The sequence below is a fragment of the Pecten maximus genome, chromosome 2, assembly GCF_902652985.1.
Source record: "Pecten maximus chromosome 2, xPecMax1.1, whole genome shotgun sequence".
NCBI classification, from domain to species: domain Eukaryota; kingdom Metazoa; phylum Mollusca; class Bivalvia; order Pectinida; family Pectinidae; genus Pecten; species Pecten maximus.
Window position 1 is genome coordinate 841,866 of NC_047016.1, and position 25,862 is coordinate 867,727.

Sequence of the window (25,862 nt, forward strand, 5' to 3'; positions counted from 1 at the left end):
AGTATATGATATAGTATAGGGTATAGATTACTCAGTATATGATATAGTATAGAGTATAGATTACTCAGTATATGATATAGGGTGTAGATTACTCAGTATATGATATAGTATAGAGTATAGATTACTCAGTATATGATATAGTTCAGAGTGTAGATTACTCAGTATATGATATAGTATAGGGTATAGATTACTCAGTATATGATATAGTTCAGAGTGTAGATTACTCAGTATATTATATAGTATAGAGTGTAGATTACTCAGTATATGATATAGTATAGAGTGTAGATTACTCAGTATATGATATAGTATAGAGTGTAGATTACTCAGTATATGATATAGTATAGAGTATAGATTACTCAGTATATGATATAGTATAGAGTATAGATTACTCAGTATATGATATAGTTCAGAGTGTAGATTACTCAGTATATGATATAGTATAGGGTATAGATTACTCAGTATATGATATAGTATAGAGTATAGATTACTCAGTATATGATATAGTTCAGAGTGTAGATTACTCAGTATATGATATAGTATAGGGTATAGATTACTCAGTATATGATATAGTTCAGAGTGTAGATTACTCAGTATATTATATAGTATAGAGTGTAGATTACTCAGTATATGATATAGTATAGAGTATAGATTACTCAGTATATGATATAGTTCAGAGTGTAGATTACTCAGTATATGATATAGAGTGTAGATTACTCAGTATATAATATAGGGTGTAGATTACTCAGTATATGATATAGTATAGGGTGTAGATTACTCAGTATATGATATAGTATAGGGTGTAGATTACTCAGTATATAATATAGAGTGTAGATTACTCAGTATATAGTATAGGGTGTAGATTACTCAGTATATGATATAGAGTGTAGATTACTCAGTATATAATATAGGGTGTAGATTACTCAGTATATGATATAGTATAGGGTGTAGATTGCTCAGTATATGATATAGTATAGAGTGTAGATTACTCGGTATATGATATAGAGTGTAGATTACTCAGTATATGATATAGAGTGTAGATTAATCGGTATATGATATAGTATAGAGTGTAGATTACTCAGTATATGATATAGAGTGTAGATTACTCAGTATATGATATAGGGTGTAGATTACTCAGTATATGATATAGTATAGGGTGTAGATTACTCAGTATATGATATAGTATAGAGTGTAGATTACTCAGTATATGATATAGTATAGGGTGTAGATTACTCAGTATATGATATAGTATAGAGTGTAGATTACTCAGTATATGATATAGTATAGGGTGTAGATTACTCAGTATATGATATAGTATAGGGTGTATATTACTCAGTATATGATATAGTATAGAGTGTAGATTACTCAGTATATGATATAGAGTGTAGATTACTCAGTATATGATATAGTATAGAGTGTAGATAACTCAGTATATGATATAGTATAGGGTGTAGATTACTCAGTATATGATATAGTATAGAGTGTAGATTACTCGGTATATGATATAGTATAGAGTGTAGATTACTCAGTATATGATATAGTATAGGGTGTAGATTACTCAGTATATAATATAGTATAGGGTGTAGATTACTCAGTATATGATATAGAGTGTAGATTACTCAGTATATGATATAGTATAGAGTGTAGATTACTCGGTATTTGATATAGAGTGTAGATTACTCAGTAAATGATATAGAGTGTAGATTACTCAGTATATGATATAGAGTGTAGATTACTCAGTATATGGTATAGTATAGGGTGAAGATTACTCAGTATATGATATAGTATAGAGTGTAGATTACTCAGTATATGATATAGTATAGAGTGTAGATTACTCAGTATATGATATAGTATAGAGTGTAGATTACTCAGTATATGATATAGTATAGAGTGTAGATTACTCAGTATATGATATAGAGTGTAGATTACTCAGTATATGATATAGTATAGAGTGTAGATTACTCAGTATATGATATAGGGTGTAGATTACTCAGTATATGATATAGTATAGAGTGTAGATTACTCAGTATATGATATAGTATAGAGTGTAGATTACTCAGTATATGATATATTATAGAGTGTATATTACTCAGTATATGATATAGAGTGTAGATTACTCAGTATATGATATAGTATAGAGTGTAGATTACTCAGTATATGATATAGTATAGGGTGTAGATTACTCAGTATATGATATAGTATAGAGTGTAGATTACTCAGTATATGATATATTATAGAGTGTAGATTACTCAGTATATGATATAGTATAGAGTGTATATTACTCAGTATATGATATAGAGTGTAGATTACTCAGTATATGATATAGTATAGAGTGTGGATTACTCAGTATATGATATAGTATAGGGTGTAGATTACTCAGTATATGATATAGTATAGAGTGTATATTACTCGGTATATTATATAGTATAGAGTGTAGATTACTCAGTATATGATATAGTATAGAGTGTAGATTACTCAGTATATGATATAGTATAGAGTGTATATTACTCGGTATATGATATAGTATAGAGTGTAGATTACTCAGTATATGATATAGAGTGTAGATTACTCAGTAAATGATATAGAGTGTAGATTACTCAGTATATGATATAGAGTGTAGATTACTCAGTATATGATATAGAGTGTAGATTACTCAGTATATGATATAGTATAGAGTGTATATTACTCGGTATATGATATAGTATAGAGTGTAGATTACTCAGTATATGATATAGAGTGTAGATTACTCAGTATATGATATAGAGTGTAGATTACTCAGTATATGATATAGTATAGAGTGTAGATTACTCAGTATATGATATAGTATAGAGTGTATATTACTCGGTATATGATATAGTATAGAGTGTAGATTACTCAGTATATGATATAGAGTGTAGATTACTCAGTATATGATATAGAGTGTAGATTACTCAGTATATGATATAGTATAGAGTGTAGATTACTCAGTATATGATATAGTATAGAGTGTAGATTACTCAGTATATGATATAGTATAGGGTGTAGATTACTCGGTATATGATATAGTATAGAGTGTAGATTACTCAGTATATGATATAGTATAGAGTGTAGATTACTCAGTATATTATATAGTATAGAGTGTAGATTACTCAGTATATGATATAGTATAGAGTGTAGATTACTCAGTATATGATATAGGGTGTAGATTACTCAGTATATGATAATGTATAGAGTGTAGATTACTCAGTATATGATATAGAGTGTAGATTACTCAGTATATGATATAGAGTGTAGATTACTCAGTATATGATATAGTATAGGGTGTAGATTACTCAGTATATGATATAGTATAGGGTGTAGATTACTCAGTATATGATATAGTATAGGGTGTAGATTACTCGGTATATGATATAGTATAGGGTGTAGATTACTCAGTATATGATATAGTATAGAGTGTAGATTACTCAGTATATGATATAGTATAGGGTGTAGATTACTCAGTATATGATATAGTATAGGGTGTAGATTACTCGGTATATGATATAGTATAGGGTGTAGATTACTCAGTATATGATATAGAGTGTAGATTACTCAGTATATGATATAGTATAGAGTGTAGATTACTCAGTATATGATATAGTATAGGGTGTAGATTACTCAGTATATGATATAGTATAGGGTGTATATTACTCAGTATATGATATAGTATAGAGTGTAGATTACTCAGTATATGATATAGTATAGAGTGTAGATTACTCAGTATATGATATAGGGTGTAGATTACTCAGTATATGATATAGTATAGGGTGTAGATTACTCAGTATATGATATAGTATAGAGTGTAGATTACTCAGTATATGATATAGTATAGGGTGTAGATTACTCGGTATATGATATAGTATAGGGTGTAGATTACTCAGTATATGATATAGTATAGGGTGTATATTACTCAGTATATGATATAGAGTGTAGATTACTCGGTATATGATATAGTATAGGGTGTAGATTACTCATTATATGATATAGTATATAGTGTAGATTACTCAGTATATGATATAGAGTGTAGATTACTCAGTATATGATATAGAGTGTAGATTACTCAGTATATGATATAGAGTGTAGATTACTCGGTATATGATATAGAGTGTAGATTACTCAGTATATGATATAGAGTGTAGATTACTCGGTATATGATATAGTATAGGGTGTAGATTACTCATTATATGATATAGTATAGGGTGTAGATTACTCAGTATATGATATAGAGTGTAGATTACTCGGTATATGATATAGTATAGGGTGTAGATTACTCATTATATGATATAGTATAGAGTATAGATTACTCGGTATATGATATAGTATAGAGTGTAGATTACTCAGTATATGATATAGAGTGTAGATTACTCGGTATATGATATAGTATAGGGTGTAGATTACTCATTATATGATATAGTATAGAGTGTAGATTACTCAGTATATGATATAGTATAGAGTGTAGATTACTCGGTATATGATAGTATAGAGTGTAGATTACTCGGTATATGATATAGTATAGGGTGTAGATTACTCAGTATATGATATAGTATAGAGTGTAGATTACTCAGTATATGATATATAGTGTAGATTACTCAGTATATGATGTAGTATAGGGTGTAGATTACTCAGTATATGATATAGTATAGGGTGTAGATTACTCAGTATATGATATAGTATAGGGTGTAGATTACTCAGTATATGATATAGAGTGTAGATTACTCAGTATATGATATAGTATAGAGTGTAGAATACTCAGTATATGATATAGTATAGGGTGTATATTACTCAGTATATGATATAGAGTGTACATTACTCAGTATATGATATAGTATAGGGTGTAGATTACTCAGTATATGATATAGTATAGAGTGTAGATTACTCGGTATATGATATAGTATAGAGTGTAGATTACTCAGTATATGATATAGAGTGTAGATTACTCAGTATATGATATAGGGTGTATATTACTCGGTATATGATATAGGGTGTATATTACTCAGTATATGATATAGAGTGTACATTACTCAGTATATGATATAGAGTGTAGATTACTCAGTATATGATATAGTATAGAGTGTAGATTACTCATTATATGATATAGTATAGGGTGTAGATTACTCAGTATATGATATAGAGTGTAGATTACTCGGTATATGATATAGGGTGTATATTACTCAGTATATGATATAGAGTGTAGATTACTCAGTATATGATATAGAGTGTAGATTACTCAGTATATGATATAGTTCAGAGTGTAGATTACTCAGTATATGATATAGTATAGAGTGTAGATTACTCAGTATATGATATAGTATAGAGTGTACATTACTCAGTATATGATATAGTATAGAGTGTAGATTACTCGGTATATGATATAGTATAGGGTGTAGATTACTCGGTATATGATATAGAGTGTAGATTACTCAGTATATGATATAGTATAGGTTGTAGATTACTCGGTATATGATATAGGGTGTAGATTACTCGGTATATGATATAGTATAGAGTGTAGATTACTCAGTATATAATATAGTATAGGGTGTACATTACTCAGTATATGATATAGGGTGTATATTACTCGGTATATGATATAGAGTGTAGATTACTCAGTATATGATATAGAGTGTAGATTACTCAGTATATGATATAGTATAGAGTGTAGATTACTCAGTATATGATATAGTATAGAGTGTAGATTACTCAGTATATGATATAGGGTGTATATTACTCGGTATATGATATAGAGTGTAGATTACTCAGTATATGATATAGGGTGTATATTACTCGGTATATGATATAGAGTGTAGATTACTCAGTATATGATATAGTATAGAGTGTAGAATACTCAGTATATGATATAGTATAGAGTGTAGATTACTCAGTATATGATATAGTATAGAGTGTAGATTACTCAGTATATGATATAGAGTGTAGATTACTCAGTATATGATATAGTATAGAGTGTAGATTACTCAGTATATGATATAGGGTGTATATTACTCGGTATATGATATAGTATAGAGTGTACATTACTCAGTATATGATATAGTATAGAGTGTAGATTACTCAGTATATGATATAGTATAGAGTGTAGATTACTCAGTATATGATATAGGGTGTATATTACTCGGTATATGATATAGGGTGTAGATTACTCAGTATATGATATAGAGTGTAGATTACTCAGTATATGATATAGTATAGAGTGTAGATTACTCAGTATATGATATAGTATAGAGTGTACATTACTCAGTATATGATATAGGGTGTATATTACTCGGTATATGATATAGAGTGTAGATTACTCAGTATATGATATAGTATAGAGTGTAGAATACTCAGTATATGATATAGTATAGGGTGTATATTACTCAGTATATGATATAGTAAAGGGTGTATATTACTCAGTATATGATATAGGGTGTAGATTACTCAGTATATAATATAGTATAGGGTGTAGATTACTCAGTATATGATATAGGGTGTAGATTACTCAGTATATGATATAGTATAGAGTGTACATTACTCAGTATATGATATAGTATAGAGTGTAGATTACTCAGTATATGATATAGTATAGGGTGTAGATTACTCAGTATATGATATAGAGTGTACATTACTCAGTATATGATATAGTATAGGGTGTAGATTACTCAGTATATGATATAGTATAGAGTGTAGATTACTCAGTATATGATATATTATAGAGTGTAGATTACCCAGTATATGATATAGGGTGTAGATTACTCAGTATATGATATAGTATAGGGTGTAGATTACTCAGTATATGATATAGGGTGTAGATTACTCAGTATATGATATAGTATAGAGTGTACATTACTCAGTATATGATATAGTATAGGGTGTAGATTACTCAGTATATGATATAGTATAGAGTGTACATTACTCAGTATATGATATAGTATAGAGTGTACATTACTCAGTATATGATATAGTATAGAGTGTAGATTACTCAGTATATGATATAGAGTGTACATTACTCAGTATATGATATAGGGTGTAGATTACTCAGTATATGATATAGTATAGAGTGTACATTACTCAGTATATGATATAGTATAGAGTGTACATTACTCAGTATATGATATAGTATAGAGTGTAGATTACTCAGTATATGATATAGAGTGTACATTACTCAGTATATGATATAGTATAGAGTGTAGATTACTCAGTATATGATATAGTATAGAGTGTACATTACTCAGTATATGATATAGTATAGAGTGTACATTACTCAGTATATGATATAGTATAGAGTGTAGATTACTCAGTATATGATATAGTATAGAGTGTAGATTACCCAGTATATGATATAGGGTGTAGATTACTCAGTATATGATATAGTATAGAGTGTAGATTACTCAGTATATGATATAGTATAGAGTGTACATTACTCAGTATATGATATAGGGTGTAGATTACTCAGTATATGATATAGTATAGAGTGTACATTACTCAGTATATGATATAGTATAGAGTGTACATTACTCAGTATATGATATAGTATAGAGTGTACATTACTCAGTATATGATATAGTATAGAGTGTACATTACTCAGTATATGATATAGTATAGAGTGTATATTACTCAGTATATGATATAGAGTGTAGATTACTCAGTATATGATATAGAGTGTACATTACTCAGTATATGATATAGTATAGGGTGTAGATTACTCAGTATATGATATAGGGTGTAGATTACTCAGTATATGATATAGTATAGAGTGTACATTACTCAGTATATGATATAGTATAGAGTGTAGATTACTCAGTATATGATATAGAGTGTACATTACTCAGTATATGATATAGTATAGAGTGTACATTACTCAGTATATGATATAGTATAGGGTGTAGATTACTCAGTATATGATATAGGGTGTAGATTACTCAGTATATGATATAGTATAGAGTGTACATTACTCAGTATATGATATAGTATAGGGTGTAGATTACTCAGTATATGATATAGAGTGTACATTACTCAGTATATGATATAGTATAGGGTGTAGATTACTCAGTATATGATATAGAGTGTACATTACTCAGTATATGATATAGTATAGAGTGTAGATTAATCAGTATATGATATAGGGTGTAGATTACTCAGTATATGATATAGAGTGTACATTACTCAGTATATGATATAGTATAGGGTGTAGATTACTCAGTATATGATATAGTATAGAGTGTACATTACTCAGTATATGATATAGTATAGAGTGTAGATTACTCGGTATATGATATAGTATAGAGTGTAGATTACTCAGTATATGATATAGTATAGAGTGTACATTACTCAGTATATGATATAGTATAGAGTGTACATTACTCAGTATATGATATAGTATAGAGTGTAGATTACTCAGTATATGATATAGAGTGTACATTACTCAGTATATGATATAGTATAGGGTGTAGATTACTCAGTATATGATATAGTATAGGGTGTAGATTACTCAGTATATGATATAGTATAGGGTGTATATTACTCAGTATATGATATAGTATAGGGTGTATATTACTCAGTATATGATATAGGGTGTAGATTACTCAGTATATAATATAGTATAGGGTGTAGATTACTCAGTATATGATATAGGGTGTAGATTACTCAGTATGTGATATAGGGTGTAGATTACTCAGTATATGATATAGTATAGAGTGTACATTACTCAGTATATGATATAGTATAGAGTGTAGATTACTCGGTATATGATATAGTATAGGGTGTAGATTACTCATTATATGATATAGTATAGGGTGTAGATTACTCAGTATATGATATAGGGTGTAGATTACTCAGTATATGATATAGGGTGTAGATTACTCGGTATATGATATAGGGTGTAGATTACTCAGTATATGATATAGTATAGAGTGTACATTACTCAGTATATGATATAGTATAGGGTGTAGATTACTCAGTATATGATATAGTATAGGGTGTACATTACTCGGTATATGTTATAGGGTGTAGATTACTCAGTATATGATATAGAGTGTACATTACTCGGTATATGATATAGTATAGGGTGTAGATTACCCAGTATATGATATAGTATAGGGTGTACATTACTCAGTATATGATATAGTATAGGGTGTACATTACTCAGTATATGATATAGGGTGTAGATTACTCAGTATATAATATAGTATAGGGTGTACATTACTCAGTATATGATATAGTATAGGGTGTAGATTACTCAGTATATGATATAGGGTGTAGATTACTCAGTATATGATATAGTATAGAGTGTACATTACTCAGTATATGATATAGTATAGAGTGTATATTACTCGGTATATGATATAGTATAGGGTGTAGATTACTCAGTATATGATATAGTATAGAGTGTATATTACTCGGTATATGATATAGTATAGGGTGTAGATTACTCAGTATATGATATAGAGTGTAGATTACTCAGTATATGATATAGAGTGTAGATTACTCGGTATATGATATAGAGTGTAGATTACTCAGTATATGATATAGGGTGTAGATTACTCAGTATATGATATAGTATAGAGTGTACATTACTCAGTATATGATATAGTATAGGGTGTAGATTACTCAGTATATGATATAGGGTGTATATTACTCGGTATATGATATAGAGTGTAGATTACTCAGTATATGATATAGGGTGTAGATTACTCAGTATATGATATAGTATAGAGTGTAGATTACTCAGTATATGATATAGTATAGAGTGTAGATTACTCAGTATATGATATAGTATAGGGTGTAGATTACTCAGTATATGATATAGGGTGTATATTACTCGGTATATGATATAGAGTGTAGATTACTCAGTATATGATATAGGGTGTAGATTACTCAGTATATGATATAGTATAGAGTGTAGATTACTCAGTATATGATATAGTATAGAGTGTAGATTACTCAGTATATGATATAGTATAGGGTGTAAATTACTCAGTATATGATATAGAGTGTATATTTCTCAGTATATGATATAGAGTGTAGATTACTCAGTATATGATATAGTATAGGGTGTAGATTACTCAGTATATGATATAGTATAGAGTGTAGATTACTCAGTATATAATATAGTATAGAGTGTAGATTACTCAGTATATAATATAGTATAGAGTGTAGATTACCCAGTATATGATATAGAGTGTAGATTACCCAGTATATGATATAGAGTGTAGATTACTCAGTATGTGATATAGTATAGAGTGTAGATTACTCAGTATATGATATAGTATAGGGTGTATATTACTCAGTATGTGATATAGAATAGAGTGTAGATTACTCAGTATATGATATAGTATAGAGTGTAGATTACTCGGTATATGATATAGAGTGTAGATTACTCAGTATATGATATAGAGTGTAGATTACTCAGTATATGATATAGAGTGTAGATTACTCAGTATATGATATAGGGTGTAGATTACTCAGTATATGATATAGTATAGGGTGTAGATTACTTAGTATATGATATAGAGTGTAGATTACTCAGTATATGATATAGTATAGAGTGTAGATTACTCAGTATATGATATAGAGTGTAGATTACTCAGTATATGATATAGAGTGTAGATTACTCGGTATATGATATAGAGTGTAGATTACTCAGTATATGATATAGTATAGAGTGTAGATTACTCAGTATATGATATAGTATAGAGTGTAGATTACTCAGTATATGATATGATATAGAGTGTATATTACTCAGTATATGATATAGTATAGAGTGTAAATTAATCAGTATATGATATAGAGTGTAGATTACTCAGTATATGATATAGTATAGAGTGTAGATTACTCAGTATATGATATAGAGTGTAGATTACTCAGTATATGATATAGAGTGTAGATTACTCAGTATATGATATGATATAGAGTGTAGATTACTCAGTATATGATATAGTATAGAGTGTAGATTACTCAGTATATGATATAGTATAGGGGGTAGATTACTCAGTATATGATATAGTATAGAGTGTAGATTACTCAGTATATGATATAGTATAGAGAGTAGATTACTCAGTATATGATATAGTATAGGGTGTATATTACTCAGTATATGATATAGGGTGTAGATTACTCAGTATATGATATAGAGTGTAGATTACTCAGTATATGATATAGAGTGTAGATTACTCAGTATATGATATAGGGTGTAGATTACTCAGTATATGATATAGGGTGTAGATTACTCAGTATATGATATAGAGTGTAGATTACTCAGTATATGATATAGTATAGGGTGTAGATTACTCAGTATATGATATAGGGTGTAGATTACTCAGTATATGATATAGTATAGAGTGTAGATTACTCGGTATATGATATAGGGTGTAGATTACTCAGTATATGATATAGTATAGAGTGTAGATTACTCAGTATATGATATAGTAAAGGGTGTATATTACTCAGTATATGATATAGGGTGTAGATTACTCAGTATATGATATAGGTTACACGCCGGGTGGTGACAGATTATGATAGATATGATGGATATTAGGTAACTGGCTTGGTAATAACATATGAAATATACAATGGCTATTAGGTATTTAAGTGTTGTCTCCGTCTTGTATGAGCGGAATCCCGTTGGACAGGCAGTTATTTTCCATGCACCAGTTGTGCCAGGATCAGCACGGGTATGATCACCTTGCCGAGACTGATCACATATAGCGCCTCACCTGAGGACGGCGACAGAGGTTAGTAATGGATCGGACCGACATCATTTTGTAGTTCACTCTAGTATCAATGAAATAATGAATGTTCCCAATGAAATTGTTCCAGGCATAAATCATTCATATTTAATTCACATTTGAAATCCTATAAGTTATAAAAACTGTCCCTGTAGCAGACTAGTTCCCGTATGTGTCACGTCCTGCCCGGGACATGGTACACAAATCATTTATATTTAATTCACTAACATATAAAACAGTACCCACATGCAATCATAGATATTGATGTGACATCTAACGGTCGGAATCTGGACCGGAATCAAATCTAGGGGTAGAAACCTCGCGTGCGCAGTTTGACGAGATCTAAGTTGGCAAGGTCGGCAGAACCAAGTGCCAAATGAGTTCCCCGAGGTCCCGGGACGGACAGCCCTGCCCACCCCATACATTTCATTAAAACACGCACGGATTTGATTTGTAAAACAGCCTAAAATAATGTATGATGTCACAAAGATTTCCCTTGATATCTGAAATCATGTTTCTAGAATTGGAAAGCTAAAATAATTTAATCGATTTGGTTTTATTTTTAGGTCCATGCTGCTATATATTGATATATACGGTTGATCTCACGTGACCCTGATTATATGTGACAGTATAACTGTACAGGTAACTAGGGAATAATCCCACGTGACCCTGATTATGTGTGACGGTATAACTGTACAGGTAACAAGGGAATAATCCCACGTGACCCTGATTATGTGTGACGGTATAACTGTACAGGTAACAAGGGAATAATCCCACGTGACCCTGATTATGTGTGACGGTATAACTGTACAGGTAACAAGGGAATAATCCCACGTGACCCTGATTATGTGTGACGGTATAACTGTACAGGTAACAAGGGAATACTCTCACGTGACCCTGATTAAGTGTGACAGTATAACTGTACAGGTAACAAGGGAATAATCCCACGTGACCCTGATTATGTGTGACGGTATAACTGTACAGGTAACAAGGGAATAATCCCACGTGACCCTGATTATGTGTGACGGTATAACTGTACAGGTAACAAGGGAATAATCCCACGTGACCCTGATTATGTGTGACGGTATAACTGTACAGGTAACAAGGGAATACTCTCACGTGACCCTGATTAAGTGTGACAGTATAACTGTACAGGTAACAAGGGAATAATCCCACGTGACCCTGATTATGTGTGACAGTATAACTGTACAGGTAACAAGGGAATTACACTGGTATCTCACGTGACCCTGATTAGAATAGGTATCCATTGAGAGATGACAGCGTAGATGTGAAATAAATCAAACAAAGGAGACATAATTATATCTGAGGTGTCGTTTAAGCTCGAGGTTGATGACGTGCCGGCTAGTGTGAACCGTTAGGGTACATACATTACATGTCTTTTGTGTTGAGGAACTACCTTCCTATCAACCAGCTGTGCTGGGCAGATATTGTAAATACATATTTAATGTCCATCAACAGGAACACATGAGTTATGAATTTTTGATCTGTTAGAAAGGCCGTTTGTCGTGTGAAATTGTAAGTGGTACATGGTATGTCCTAGGCAATTACGATCAGTTAATTAAAACTGCAATGTTTAATCAGTTTACATCACTCCAGAGAACATGTCAAAATTACAACCTTTGTGGAGTTACATATTTATCACACTACCTGTTTAGGTCAACTTGAACCTCAGATTGGCTTAAATAGAAATGCTCGACAAGTAAAATTCCACTGTGTGATTAAATTGGGTCCTCTTTAAAAAAAATCGCTAAGTATCCAACTTATCCGATATCAGGCGACAAATGGGTGGAAATATCATCTAATATGAGAGCGTTTATCATTAGTTTTTTATCGAAAAAATCTTATTTAATTTACAATGGCAATTAAATATTATAATTAACTATGAATTGGAAAAAAAATAAGTACATCATCCTTTACAGGGTTAACTCAATGTAACTTAACTATAGACGGACGTCATCCTTTACATGGTTACATTAATGTAACTTAACCAGAGACGGACGTCATCCTTTACAAGGTTAACTCAATGTAACTTAACCAGAGACGGACGTCATCCTTCACAAGGTTAACTCAATGTAACTTAACTATAGATGGACGTCATCCTTTACAGGGTTACATTAATGTAACTTAACCAGAGACGGACCTCATCCTTAACAGGGTTACATTAATGTAACTTAACTAGAGACGGACGTCATTCTTTTCAAGGTTACATTAATGTAACTTAACTAGAGACGGACGTCATCCTTTACAAGGTTACATTAATGTAACTTAACCAGAGACGGACGTCATCCTTAACAGGGTTACATTAATGTAACTTAACCAGAGACGGACGTCATCCTTTACAGGGTTACATTAATATAACTTAACCAGAGACGGACGTCATCCTTTACAGGGTTACATTAATATAACTTAACCAGAGACGGACGTCATCCTTTACAGGGTTACATTAATGTAACTTAACTAGAGACGGACGTCATCCTTTACAGGGTTACATTAATGTAACTTAACCAGAGACGGACGTCATCCTTTACAAGGTTACATTAATGTAACTTAACTAGAGACGGACGTCATCCTTGACAGGGTTATATTAATGTTGTTTAACCAGAGACGGACGTCATCCTTTACAAGGTTACATTAATGTAATCAATCTTATCATCATACATAATCAATCTTATCATCACACATAATCAATCTTATCATCATACATAATCAATCTTATCATCATACGTAATCAAACTTATCATCATACATAATCAATCTTATCATACATAATCAATCTTATCATCATACATAATCAATCTTATCATCATACATAATCAATCTTATCATCATACATAATCAATCTGATCATCATACGTAATCAATCTTATCATCATACATAATCAATCTTATCATCATACATAATCAATCTTATCATCATACATAATCAATCTGATTATCATACGTAATCAATCTTATCATCATACATAATCAATCTTATCATCATACATAATCAATCTTATCATCATACATAATCAATCTTATCATCATGCGTAATCAATCTTATCATCATTCATAATCAATCTTATCATCATACATAATCAATCTTATCATCATACATAATCAATCTTATCATCATACGTAATCAATCTTATCATCATACGTAATCAATCTTATCATCATACATAATCAATCTTATCATCATACATAATCAATCTTATCATCATACATAATCAATCTTATCATCATACGTAATCAATCTTATCATCATACATAATCAATCTTATCATGATACGTAATCAGTCTTATCATCATACATAATCAATCTTATCATCATACGTCATCAATCTTATCATCATACGTAATCAACCTTATTATCATACATAATCAATCTCATCATCATACGTAATCAATCTTATCATCATACGTAATCAATTTTATCATCATGTACGTCATCAATCTTATCATCCATAATCAATCTTATCATCATACGTCATCAATCTCATCATCATACGTAATCAACCTTATCATCATACATAATCAATCTTATCATCATACGTAATCAATCTGATCATCATACATAATCAATCTTATCATCATACGTCATCAATCTTATCATCATACGTAATCAACCTTATTATCATACATAATCAATCTTATCACCATACATAATCAATCTTATCATACATAATCAATCTTATCATCCATAATCAATCTTATCATCATACATAATCAATCTTATCATCATACATAATCAATATGATCATCATACATAATCAATCTGATCATCATACATAATCAATCTGATCATCATACATAATCAATCTTATCATCATACGTCATCAATCTTATCATCATACGTAATCAATCTTATCATCATACATAATAAATCTGATCATCACACATAATCAATCTTATCATCATACATAATCAATCTTATCATCATACGTAATCAAACTTATCATCATACATAATCAATCTTATCATACATAATCAATCTTATCATCATACATAATCAATCTTATCATCATACATAATCAATCTTATCATCATACATAATCAATCTTATCATCATACATAATCAATCTTATCATCATACATAATCAATCTGATCATCATACGTAATCAATCTTATCATCATACATAATCAATCTGATTATCATACGTAATCAATCTTATCATCATACATAATCAATCTTATCATCATACATAATCAATCTTATCATCATACATAATCAATCTTATCATCATGCGTAATCAATCTTATCATCATTCATAATCAATCTTATCATCATACATAATCAATCTTATCATGATACGTAATCAATCTTATCATGATACGTAATCAATCTTATCATCATACATAATCAATCTTATCATCATACATAATCAATCTTATCATCATACATAATCAATCTTATCATCATACGTAATCAATCTTATCATCATACATAATCAATCTTATCATGATACGTAATCAGTCTTATCATCATCCATAATCAATCTTATCATCATACGTAATCAATCTTATCATCATGTACGTCATCAATCTTATCATCCATAATCAATCTTATCATCATACGTCATCAATCTCATCATCATACGTAATCAACCTTATCATCATACATAATCAATCTTATCATCATACGTAATCAATCTGATCATCATACATAATCAATCTTATCATCATACGTAATCAATCTTATCATCATGTACGTCATCAATCTTATCATCCATAATCAATCTTATCATCATACGTCATCAATCTTATCATCATACGTAATCAACCTTATTATCATACATAATCAATCTTATCACCATACATAATCAATCTTATCATACATAATCAATCTTATCATACATAATCAATCTTATCATCATACATAATCAATCTTATCATCATACATAATCAATATGATCATCATACATAATCAATCTGATCATCATACATAATCAATCTGATCATCATACATAATCAATCTTATCATCATACGTCATCAATCTTATCATCATACGTAATCAATCTTATCATCATACATAATAAATCTTATCATCATACGTAATCAATCTTATCATGATACGTAATCAATCTTATCATCATACGTCATCAATCATCATACGTTAAATAAGTCTTTATTATTGTGACAATCCCTTTTCTCTTAAACTTGATGCAGGGAGGTTTTAATTCCTTTCGTTTCTTTATATAGACAAAAAATACTTACAATTTGCACGGATTAAATTGTGCAAATGTAACTAGAAACCCAAAGGGAAATATTTACCCCACTAGAAACACGTTACCGCTATTAACTAGAAAAGACAGAATTACAAAGATATCGCTTAATATCACAAACATATATCAATAAATATTTCAATTTCTACTCAAGTTGGACTCAATGAAACTACCAAACTTAATCTGTTTCATTTGCTCATGAATTTGACCAGATTAACACTGATCAGTGCGTATGAGTACATGGTTAAAATCCTTCCGCGGAAAGATTTCACTTTTTCTGCATTGTTGTTATTGTTGTATTCTATGAAAGACCAACTGCTTCGCTGTTCATTAAATTTGTCTCAAGAGCAACTCAATTCATGACCCCATGAAATCGACCAAATCAAGATTCAATCCTTAAATATATTCCGCTTTTTATCAAATAACCAATATGAATAACTTATAACCATTGTATGTAAATCAACAATGTATAGATATAGCTTCATATTAACTTGTCAATATAATAACAATCCATCAACAACATCCATTGTAAATATAATAACAGACACCCATTTATATATATATAATACATGTGTTTGTAAATATAATAACAGACACCCATTTATATATATAATACAGGTGTTTGTAAATATAATAACAGACACCCATTTATATATATATAATACAGGTGTTTGTAAATATAATAACAGACACCCATTTATATATATATAATACATGTGTTTGTAAATATAATAACAGACACCCATTTATATATATATGATACAGGTGTTTGTAAATATAATAACAGACACCCATTTATATATATAATACAGGTGTTTGTAAATATAATAAAAGACACCGCTTGATATATATATGATACAGGTGTTTATAAATATAACAACATAAACCCTTATATATATATAATACTGGTGTTTTTATATACAACAAAATGCACCGCTTTATATATATATAATATATGTGTTTGTAAATATAATAAAAGACACCGATTTATGTAATACAGGTATTTGTGAATATAATAAAATACACCCCTTTATGTATGTAATACAGGTGTTTGTAAATATAATAAAAAACACCCATTGATTTATATGATAAAATTGTTTGTAAATATAACAACAGACACCCATTTATTTATATGATACAATTGTTTGTAAATATAATAAAGACACCCATTTATATATATTTATACCATTACGACAGCTAAGGTGTTCCATTAAATATCCTGAGTGCATTCCAATACCACCTTATGTCCCATCATTTAACAAACAAAAAATCACATAAATATGCATAAATTTCTCGATAGTGACATAATATACCGGTTTTGTGATTAACTAGCGAAAAAATGAAATATTTATACTTTTCAACCGGAGACCATTAAATGTCTCCCGTAAGTTCCATCGTTATGCAAATAGTGTAATCCATTTGACAAACCACATTATATAAAATTGTAATATATTGAATCAGATTAATTAAAGGTCGATCCTGGTTTCTCTGTGTCCAGGTTTCTCTGTGTCCTGGTTTCTCTGTGTCCTGGTTTATCTGTGTCCTGGTTTCTCTTTGTCCAGGTTTGAGGTTTATTATTATGTGTACAAAATGTGTAAAAATAAAAACAAATATCCCGAATCACTACAAACATATAGGTCGTTTGCGTTACTGACCGTACACCCGTCTTTATTTGCTATTTTATTTTACCTGCTGAAACACACATATCCTCCATGATACGGATTCATTGTGTTACATTTTTATCGGAACAAACGGAAGGGTTGGTGTACAAACAACCACCATCAGTAATTACGATAACACACCTGGTGTTCCTACAACATGCATTGTCTCACGTGTCAGGTGTTTCGGGGGTAGACGGGCGGGTACAGCGCTTGTTTATAACGCGTAACATCATAATAATCAACAAATAATTACTTAATTAATTTCTGTTTAACTCATGGTTTAGTTATTGATATCACAAGTCTGGAAAGAGCTCTATGTACAGGCTATTTATATCGGCGATAGAATATAAAGCGAACGCTATATACATCGTAATATAATGTGTTAGATGGTTGGATATAAAGGTTATATAATGTGTTAGATGGTTGGATATAAAGACTATATAATGTGTTAGATGGTTGGATATAAAGGTTATATAATGTGTTAGATGGTTGGATATAAAGGTTATATAATGTGTTAGATGGTTGGATATAAAGGTTATATAATGTGTTAGATGGTTGGATAGCCTTCCCGGCTTCTTCCTGTGTTCTCTGGTTTGGCTCTCCCGGTTCTCTCTGTGTTCGCTGGTGGATCTCCCTGTTCTCTCCTGTTTCTGGCTTGTTGATAGCCCGGTTCTCTCCTGTGTTGCCTGGTTTGGCTCTCCCGCCTCTCTCCTTGTTCTCGCTGTTTGGCTCTCCCTGTTCTCCCCCCTTGTTCACTGGTTGGCTCTCCCGTTCCGCTCCTGTGTCTCGCTGGTTGGCTCTCTCGCGAGTTCTCTACTGTGTATTCGCTGGCTTTTTGGCTCCCCGCCTCGCTCCTGTGTTTCGCTGGTTGGCTCTCCCGGTCTCCCCTGTGTTCGATGTTGGAGCACAGCCTATCTACTGTGTTTAGATGGATTGGCTATAGAGGTTCTACAATTGTCGATGTTGAGCCTCCGTTCTATCCTTTGTTCGCTGGTTGGATCTACAGGTTCTCTCCTGTGTTCGCTGGTCTGGTCTCTCCCGGTTCTATAATGATGTTAGAATTTGGTTGGCTCTGCCCGGTTCTCTCCTGTGTTCGCTGGTTGGCTCTACCAGGTTCTCTCTGTGTTCGCTGGTTTGGCTCTCACGGTTCTCTCTGTGTTCGCTGTGTTGGATCTCCAGCCTCTCTCCTGTTGTTCGACTGGTTGGTCTCTCCCGGTTCTCTCCTGTGTTCGCTGGTTGGCTTCTCCGCCTCTCTCCTGTGCTGCGCTGGTTGGCTCTCCCGGGTTCTCTCTGTGTTCGCTGGTTGGCTCTCCCGGCCTCGCTCCTCTGTGGTTCGCTGGTGTGGCTCTCCCGGTTGCTCTCCATTGTGTTCGCTGGTGGTGCTCATCCCGCCTCTCTCCTGTGGTCGCTGGTTGGCGCTATCCGCCTCTCCTCCCTGTGGTCTGGTTGTCTATCCGCCTCTCTCATGTGTTAGCTGGTTGGGAATATAAAGCCTATATACACTGTGTTAGACTAGTTGAGATATAAAGGTTAATAATCTGGGTTAAGATGGTTGGATATAAAGGTTATATAATGTGTTAGATGGTTGGATATAAAGGTTATATAATGTGTTAGATGGTTGGATATAAAGACTATATAATGTGTTAGATGGTTGGATATAAAGGTTATATAATGTGTTAGATGGTTGGATATAAAGGTTATATAATGTGTTAGATGGTTGGATATAAAGACTATATAATGTGTTAGATGGTTTTATATAAAGTTCTATACTGTGTTCGATGGTTTGTATATCCGGGTTATCTCAGCTTGTTATATGGTTGGCCTACTCCCTCCTACTCTTGTTTCGATGGTTGGCTATAAAGGTATATCAATGTGTTAGCTGATATAACGGTATATCCATGTAGGTTCGCTTTTGGCTCTCACCAGGTTCTCCTCCTGTGACTTCGCTGGTTGTTCTCCCGCCTTCTCTCCTTGTTCCCCCTGGGTTGGCTCTCCCGCCCTCTCCTGTGTTCGCTGGTTGGACACTCTCCAGCTACTCTCTCCTGTTGATTCGCTTGGTTGGCTCTACCGGTTTCTCTCCTGTGTTCGCTGGTTGGATTAAAACTCTTAATGTGTAATGGTTGGCTCGCCAGACTATCTTGTGTTAGATGGTTGGATATACAGACTATATAATGTGTTAGATGGTTTGCTCCCCGGTTCTCTCCTGTGTTCGCTGGTTGTATATCACGGTTCTATCCTGTTTTCTGCTGGTTGGACTCTACCGGCGCCTCTCTCTGTTCGCTGGTAGGCTCTCCCGGTTCTCCCTGTGTTCGCTGGTGGCTCTCCGCGCTCTCCCTGTGTCGCTGGTTGGCTCTCCTGTTCTCTCCTGTTTTGTTCGCTGGTTGCTCTCCCGGTTCTCTCCTGTGTTCGCTGAGTGCTCTCCCGGTTCTCTCCTGTTTCGCCTGGTTGCTCTCCGCCCTCTCCCTGTGTCGCGGTTGGCTCTCCCGGTCCTCTCCTGTGTTCGGCTGTTGTCTCTCCCGGTTCTCTCCTGTGTTCGCTGGTTAGGCTCTCCCGTTCTCTCCTGTGTTCGCTGTTCGGCTCTCCCGTTCTCTCCGGTGTTTCGCTGCTCTCCCGGCTCTCTCCTGTGCTTCGCTGGTTGGCTCTCCCGGTTCGCTCCTGTGTTATCGCTGGTTTGGCTCTCCCGCCTCTCTCCTGTGTTCGCTGTTGGCTCTCCGTTCTCCTCATGTGTCCGCCTGCTCCCCGCGTGCTCTCCTGTGTTCCGCCTGGTTGGCTTCCCGGTTTCTCTCCGGTTGTTCGCTGGTTGGCTCTCACCGCCTCTCTCCATGTGTTTCGCTTGGTTGGCTTCTCCCGGTTCTCTCCTGTGTTCGCCTGTTGGCTCTCCCGGTTCTTCCTGTGTTTCCTGGTTTGGCTCTCCCGGCCTCCTCCTCCTTAGTTATCTCGCTGGTAGGGCCATCTCCCGGTTTCTCCTGTGCTTCCTGGTTGGCCTTCCCGGTTCTCTCCTGTGTTCGCGGGTGGCTCTCCCCCCTCTCTCCTGTGTTCCGCTTTGGCTCTCCGGTTCCTCCTGTGCTTTCGCCTGGCTCTCCCGGTTCTCTCCTGTGTTCGCTGTTGGCTCTCCACGGTTCTCTCCTGTGTTCGCTTGCTCTCCCGGGTCTCTCCTTGTTCCTGGTTGGGCTCTCCCGGTTCTCTCTGTCGTTCGCTGGTTGGTTCTCCCGCCTCTCTCCTGTTTTCGCCTGGTTGGCTCTCCCGGTCTTCCTGTGTTCGCTGGTTGCTTTCCCGGTTTCTCTCCTGTTTCGCTGGTTGGCCTCCCGGTTCTCTCCTGTTTTCGCTGGTTGGCCTCCCGCGATCTCCTGTGTGCGCTCGTTTGGCTCTCCCCGGTTCTCTACTGTGTTCGCCTGGTGTGGGCTCTCCCGACTCATCTCCTGTGTTCGCATCGTTGGCTCTCACGTTCTCTCTGTGTTCGCTGGTTTGGCTTCTCGGGTTCTCTCCTGTGGTTCGCTGGTGGTCTCTACCCGGTTCTCTCCCTGTGTTCGCTGGTTGGCTCTCCCGCCGCTCTCCTGTGTTCGCTGCGTTGCCTCTCCCGGTCTCTCCTTTCGCTGGCTCTCCCGGCTTCTCTCCTGTGTATCGCTGTGTTGGCTCCCCGGTGCTCTCCTGTTGTTCGCTGGTTGCTCCTCCCGCCTCTCTCCTTGCTTAGCTGGTTGGCTTCCCGTTCTCTCCTGTGTTCCGGGTATGTCTCTCCCGGTTCTCTCCTGTGTTCGCTGGTTGCTCTCCCCTCTCTCCTTTGTTCGCTGGTGGCTCTCCCGGTTCTCTCCTGTTTTCGCCTGGTTGGCTCTCCAGGTTCTCGTCCTGGGTTTCTCTGGTTGCTCACCCGGTTCTCTCCTGTGTTTCGCTGTATTGGCTCATCCCGCTCTCTCCTGTGTTCGCCTGGTTTGGCTCGCCCGGTTCTCATCCTGTTGGTCGCTGTGTCTCTCCCTGCTTCTCGCTCTCCTGTGTTCGCTGGTTGCTTCTCCCGGTTCTCCCCGGTGTTCTGGTTTGCTCTCCCGGTTCTCTCCTCGGTCCTGGTTGGCTTCCCGCACCCTCTCATGTGTTCGCTGGATTGGCTCTCCCGTTCATCTCCTGTGTTCGCTTGGCTCTCGCCGTTCTCTCCTCTGTTCCTTGTTGGCTCCCCGGTTCTCTCCTTTGTTTTCGCTGGTTGGCTCTCCGCCCTCTCTCTGTTTTCGCTAGGTTGGCTATCCGGTTTCTCCTGTGTTCGCTGGTTGCTCTCCCGTTCTCTCCTGTGGGTCGCTGGTTATGGTCTCCCGGTTCTCTCGGTGTTTGCCTGTTGGCGCTCCCGTTCACTCCCTAGTGTTTCGCTGGTTGGCTACTCCCGTCTCTCTCCTGTTTCGCTGGTGGCATCTCCGCCTCTCTCCTTGTTTCCTGAGATTTGCTCTCCCGCCTCTCTCCTGTGCTTCGCTGGTTGGCTCCCGGTTCTCTCCTGTGTTCGCTGCTTGCCTTCCGGTTCTCTCCTGTCGTTCGCTGGTTGGCGCTCCCGGGTCTCCCCCTGATGTTTTCGCTGGTTGGGCTCTCCGCCCTCGCTCTGTGTTCCTGGGTGCGCTCCCGGTTCATCTCCTTGTTCGCTGCTCTCCCGGTTCCGCCTGTGTTCGTGGTGGCTCTCCGGTTCTCTCCTGTGTTCCTGGCTCTCCCGTTTCTCTCCCAATGTGTTCGCTGGGATTGGCTCTCCCGTTTCTCTCCTGTGTTCGCTGTTGGCTTCTCCCGCCTCTCTCCTGTGTTCGCCTGGTTGGCTACTCCGTTCTCTCCTGTGTCTCGCTGGTTTGCTCTCCCGGTGTCTTCTCCCTGTGTTCCTGGTTGGCTCTCCCGGTTCTCTCTGTGTTCGCTGGTTGCTCTCCCGCCCCTCTCCTGTGTTCCTCGTTTGCGTCCTACGGTTTCTCTCCTGTGTTACGCTGGTTGCTCTCCCGCCCTCTCTCCCTAGTGGTTCGATCTTGGCTCTCCCGGTTCTCTCCTGTTTTCGGCTTGTTGGCTACTCCGGGATTCTCTCCTGTGTTCCTGTTGTCCTCTCCCGGTTCTCTCCTGTGTTCGCTGTGTTGGCTTACACGCCTCTCTACTGTGGTTATCTGGTTGCTATCACGATTACTCTACTATGTTCGACCATGGCTCTCAGGATCTCTAATGTGTTACAGCTGTTGATTAAACGGTTTTTTTTTTTTTTTGTTTTATCTAATGGTTCAGATGGTTGATATAAAGACTATATCATCGTGTTAATGTTTGGCTCTACGGGTTATATACGTTTAGATGGTTGTATATCAAGTTACCGATAATGTGTTTCGATGTTGGATACAAGACTATATAATGTGTTAGATGGTTGGATATCAATGTTATATAATGTGTTAGCTGGTTTGGATACCCAAAAAAGGTTATCTCCTGTGTTAGATGGTTGGACCTAAAGTTTCTAACTGGTGTTAGATGGTTCGGGGCTCTAAAGACTCATACTCCTGTGTTCGCTGGTTTGTCTCTCCCGGTTCTCTACTTTGTCGCCTGGTGTGGTTCTCTTCAGTTCTCTCCTGTCTTCGCTGGTTGGATCTCCAAAGTTCTATCCTGTGGTTAGACTGGTTGGATCTCAACGTTATATACTCTGTTCGCGGTTGGCTCTCCCGCCTCTCTCCTGTGTTCGCTAGTTGGATCTCCCGGTTCTCTCCTGGTGTTCCCGCTGGCTCCTCCCGGTTCTTATCCCTGTTTCCTTTTGGCTCTCCCGGTTCTCTCACTTGTGTTCGATGGGTTGGATATCACTCCTTATCCTGTGTTTAGCTTGGTTGGATCTAAAGGTTCTTCTCTTGTTCGATGGTTGGCTACTCACGGTTCTATCACTGTGTAGCTGGTTGGCTCTCCCGGTTCTCTCCTGTGTTCGCTGTTGGCTACCGGTGCTCATCCTGTGTTCCTGGTTGGCTCTCAGGCTCTCTACTTGTTCGCTGGTTAGATCTCCCCCTCTATCAATGTGTGCTGGTTTGCTTCATCCCGCACTCTCTCCTGTGTTTATCTGGTGGGCCTCCCGGTCTCTCTGTTGTTCGCTGGTTGGCTCTCCCGGTTCTCTCCTGTGTTATCGCTGGTTGGGTCTCCCGGTGGCATCCTGTTTTAGCTGTTGGCTCTAAAGGCCACATCATGTGTTAGATTGGTTGGCTATCCGGTTATCTAATGTGTTGATGTTGGCTCTCCCGGTTCTCTCCTGTGTTTCGCTCGTTTGGCTCTCCGGTTCTCTCCGTGTTGCTGTTGGCTCTCCCGGTTCGTTCCCTGTGTTCGCTGGTTGGCATCTCCCGGTTCTTCTGTGTTCCTGGTTCGCTTCTCCCGGTTTCCTCCTGGTGTTCGCTGGTTGGCTCTCCCGTTATCCAAATTGTTAGATGGTTGGGCTTAAAGGTTCTCTAATGTGTTCGATGGTTGGATCGCAATGTTAATAATTTGTTCGATGGTGGATCTCACGCCTTCTCTCCTGTTTTCTCTGGCTTCTCCCGGTTCTCTACTGTTTTCGGATGGTTGGCTCTCACCGGTTATCTCATGTGTTCGCTGGTTGGATCTCCCGGTTCTCTAATGGTGTTCGCTGGTTGCTCTCACGACTCTGAATGTTTCGCTGGCTCTTCCCGGAATTCTATCCTGTTTCGCATGGTTGGATATAAAGGTTATATAATGTGTTAGATGGTTGGATATAAAGGTTATACAAATTGTTAGATGGTTTTGCTATAAACGAGGTTATCTACTGTGTTCGCTGTTGGATCTCCCGTTCTCCCTACTGTGTTCGATGTTGATCGCCCGGTCTATCCTGTGTGCAGATGGTTCGGGATATAAAGTCCTATACTGTGTTAGATGGTTGGCATCTCAAGACTATCTAATTATGTTTTATATGGTTGGATCTACAGTAATCTAATGTGTTCGCTGTTGTCTCTCCCGGTTCATCTAATTTCTCTGGTTTGGTCGCCCGGTTACTCCCTGTTTGTTAGCTGGTTTGGCTCTCCCGCCTCCGCTCTTGTTCGCATGTGGCTCTCCAGCCTCTCTCCTGTGTTCAGCTGGTGGCTATCCCCGGTCTCTCCTTGTTCGATGTTGGATATAAAGACTAATATAAGTGTTCGACTTGTTGGATCTCCAGTATATCATGTGTCGATGGCTCTCACAGTGATATCATGTTTTAGCTGGTTGGATCTCCAGGTATATAATGTGTTATATGGTTGATCTAACACTATATAATGTGTTAGATGGTTGGATATA

At 35.9% G+C, this 25,862-nt stretch overlaps 1 protein-coding gene across 1 annotated transcript in view; it reads right to left on the reverse strand.

Annotated features, from left to right (window-relative positions):
* Window positions 1-25,862, reverse strand: part of LOC117344190 (zinc finger and SCAN domain-containing protein 2-like) — a 74,335-nt gene that overhangs the window by 42,705 nt on the left and 5,768 nt on the right. The gene's annotated exons all lie outside the window — the stretch shown is intronic.